A 4,003-nucleotide genomic window follows, 5' to 3' on the forward strand; every position below is an offset into this window, starting at 1 on the left:
CAAGGAAGGAAGTCAATATTTGAAGAGTTGAGCTACCTGGCATCTTGGTCCAGATCGGCCTCTTACTGTAGGCAAACTATAGAGGTTTTTTTTCCTACAATGGACCTCTCTGCTTGCTCAGTTTGAGTGCTGCTGTAGGTTAACATGTCTACATGTGCTGATTCTGTCGGCTCTGACCTTCAGCCTATACTGTTTAAACTCCACACTTATTTATTAAACAGCTAATTATATTCTCTCTGGAGCATGCAGATCATCATGGAAGCAAAATTGGGAATTTTGAAATGTAAGCATCAATGTGGTTAATTGGTGTGATGAAAATGGCTTCTTTGCAGAAAACTGGATTTTAAACCTTGAGTTGTTTGACTTTATTTCGGTTCTGCTTTTTCATCAAACCGCGGAGTAATAATTTATTAAAATATGAAACTAAATTCTGATAATTACGTTTTTATTTAGGCCATACTTTAGCTACTTTAATCTGGACTTTTGTTTGACCCAACATGTTTAAACTTTTACACGACTGTCGGCTTCACAATACGTTGTTATTTCTCATGAAGTTTTTAGTTATTTGCCAGAACAAACAGGTGTTAGCACCTGTGGCGCAGCCTGGAGCACTTCCAGCAGGTATATCATAATATTTCTTAGAATAACAGCTTAAAGTGAAGCTGATACTGGCAGTGAAAATGTATATATAACAGAATTTCTCTAGCTTTAAAAATTTTTTAAAAAATAAACGAAGTTAACAGGTTCTGGGCCTGTCCAGACTAGTTAGTAGTAACTGTTAAAAAGGGACAGAGTTCCATGACACACGACAAGGCTTGGGGATAAATTCCTGTTGTGATGTGCAGGACACGTTCCCTCACTGAAAGAACTAAAACTTGAAATGTGTTGATGTTGTTAAAGTGTGCGTTTTTATTTTTAATGTATCTCCTTTTTCTTTCTGTGCATATTTTAAACTACTGTAGAACTGTCCTCCTTTGAGTGATTAATTCAGGGATGGYCAACTTAAATGACGGAAGGGACGGCATTTTTTTGTTGACACTACCAGAGGACCACATATTTCCTTCTCAAATGCATACATGACAGTTGTACATACAAACAATAAACACCTTTGCAAGCTGAAGTGCAAGAAGACTTCTTAAATTCAGACTCCTGCATGGTTGTGATTCTGGTAAAAAGTTGCTGTTGTTTATCGCAACTTCAATAAACTGCTCATATTTAGCTTTGTGCAACGTGTTGTAGCGGCGACTTATATGAAAATCCTTCATGGCAGACAGCATCTCTAAGCAGACTAAACACAGAGGTTTGTCTTGAAATTCTCAAAGTCGAACAGCCGGGTACTTTGTCATGTGACCACGTTGTAGACGGGAGGCTGACATATTGGTTTGGGGGAAAATAGGATGAGTTCCTCTATGTGGAAAACAGGAAAAATGGTGAAAAGTTGCTGTAGGACTGCACTTCTCAAGTAAAACAACATCCAGAGATAAAATGTAACTTTTTTTCTAACTGCAAGAGCGAGGGGAAAGAAATAAGACACGTCATTCTGCCTCTGCACACCTCCGTGCTTCTCCTTGTTTAAAAAGAATTGCCTCATTGTTGTGCTTTAAAACACATTAAAACTGGCTAAAATGAAAAGTAAAAACTCAAAACTACACACTAACTATAAAATCCAAACATGTTAAATGTCACAGATCTAATTAATAAAGTCCTGCTCTCACCAAATCATCATTGCCGCCAATCTCCATTCAAATTTTGCCTCTTTTTATTTTTTTCTTCCTGTACATTTTTTACTGCTTGTCAGATAATTTTGAGCCTCATTCTAAAAGAAGGCCTGGGGGGTTATATGTTTTTCGGTTTAAACTGACGATGGACAGCTGTGTTTTTTCCACGAGATTACAGAGTTTCCTGCTCCCTTCAGCTGCAACGCGCTTCAAAATAAAACGTTCATTTTCAGAAAACAAACAGTAAGATATGCCATTTATCGTAACTCTGGTTTTCCTCGCTTGACGTATCGACACAATTTAAAAACTGCTGTATAGTTTGAAGTRTCTTCTTTTGACACAGTTTYTAACTGATGGAGGTTGAAATCACGTGACTGAATGCCATCACGCCGACTTCGAGAATTCTTTAAACATATATCTTCCTCCCATCTCCAAACTTTACTTCATCTTTTGTGTTCCTATTTTCATTTAACACATTGRACCATGATGTTTTGTGTTACCGTCACACCTATTTTCCCCAAATTTGATTTTATCAGCGAAGACCATTGGGGTCACAAATGCACAAAGACCTGGCGTTTATTTAACTTTTAAAGCCTTAAAGGGTAATAAAAATCAAGCTGTTACCCAAGACTCCTACAGAGCTGTTAATTGGRGATAAATGTGTATTGTGACGTGTCTTAATGATGTTTTACCTGCAGAAAGCTTTTGATGTAAAGTGGTTGTTGTCATTTATATGAGAGCACAGAGACATGGAAACACACACAGACTGTTTTCGACGTCATTTGAGAACTTAAAGGCAAGAAAATACCAGTAAAATCACCACAATCAAGGCCCAATGCTAATTTTTGATACATAAGCAACCCTAATAAACAAAAGAAAAGTCCTTTTGCATTATACAAACAAAAACCACTTTGTGAGTCTGCACAATGAAATGGAAGAAACTCTTTTTTAACCCTGGATGCATCAAACTGTTCTGGAGCCAGATGGGGCTGTCCGTTATAAACTGAGTCACAGCAGTAGCCAGCAGATGCGGCTCTTTCGAAAAAAAAATGGAGAGGGGAGGGAGGGATAGAGGGAGGGAGGACTCTGGAGAAAAGAGCTGGGCCTTCCCTTCCGTGCATGTATGCCTGGATGATCACACCGTTGAGAAATCCACAATTCAACAAGCACTTCATGTCGGCCGTGCCTGCGAGCCACGCAGCTGCAGCGAGACATCAGAAAGAATCCACAGTGTGTGTCTTTGTGCACATCTGTGTGTGTTCAGAGACAGGAAGACGGGGGGAAAGCGAACGGTCATTTAGGGTGCAGGAGTTTTATCAAAGCTTGGATTCTCTTATTAAAACAAATACAAACATCTCCCTTCATTAGTAACTCAAACGGGGGGGGAGAAAATTCTTTATCAGAACCACATAATGTTTCCATGTTGTTCTACAGGTGGAAAACATTTATTTAGGTGAGTTACTGAGGGTTAGAGTTTTACTAACAAGAAGCAGAGTTGTTGCGACACTAAGTAAATGAAAAACATGAAGCAAGCAGAGTTGTTGTAATAAACCCACACCGTTAGAGCCTGTATGTCCCAAATAAGGTGCTTAAATGTGAACTGGAAAAACTTTTTTTCCAAAAATTGCTGCTTTTTTATTATGTTAAAAAACCTCAACAAATAAAAAAGCTGCAATAAAAATTCTTAATAATTGTATTTGTGTTTTTCACTGTCTATTGTGTTTGCTTTTTATTTTAATTTTTGGATAAAAAAGTTCTGTTTGTGTCATTTTTTTTTTACTTTGTTGTCATTTATAAAATGTTTTACATTTTAACAAGTTTTATTTTGTTCTTCTATTGTGTGTGGTCTTGATCCAGAGTTGTGTTTTTGCATTTGTTGCTGTTTTACATTGACAAAAAAGGTAATAGAACTGTAATTATCTGGTTATTTCTAACAATATTTAATTAATTTGAGAACAAACATGAGATGAAGCATAAATCCTCTTAAACGTTCMTGCGTAATTGTTTTGGCATTAACTTCCAGGTGCATTAACTATAATGTGTCAGTCCAGCCAAACACAAACTCAATCAAAAACATCTTTATTCTGGTTTCTTTCTGGCTTTGTTTCAAAACAATAATCCCAATTTTGGAGGTGTAGTGGTTGTTATGGTGATGCGTGCAAATGGATAATGGGGCAACTGTTAACCTTTGACTGGTTAAAAGCCCCAAGCTGAGTTTGTGAGGGGGAGGGGGGCTACACACACACACACACACACACACACACACACACACACACACACACACA

The sequence above is a fragment of the Austrofundulus limnaeus genome, unplaced genomic scaffold, assembly GCF_001266775.1.
Source record: "Austrofundulus limnaeus strain Quisiro unplaced genomic scaffold, Austrofundulus_limnaeus-1.0 Scaffold1314, whole genome shotgun sequence".
Classification (NCBI taxonomy): Eukaryota; Metazoa; Chordata; class Actinopteri; order Cyprinodontiformes; family Rivulidae; genus Austrofundulus; species Austrofundulus limnaeus.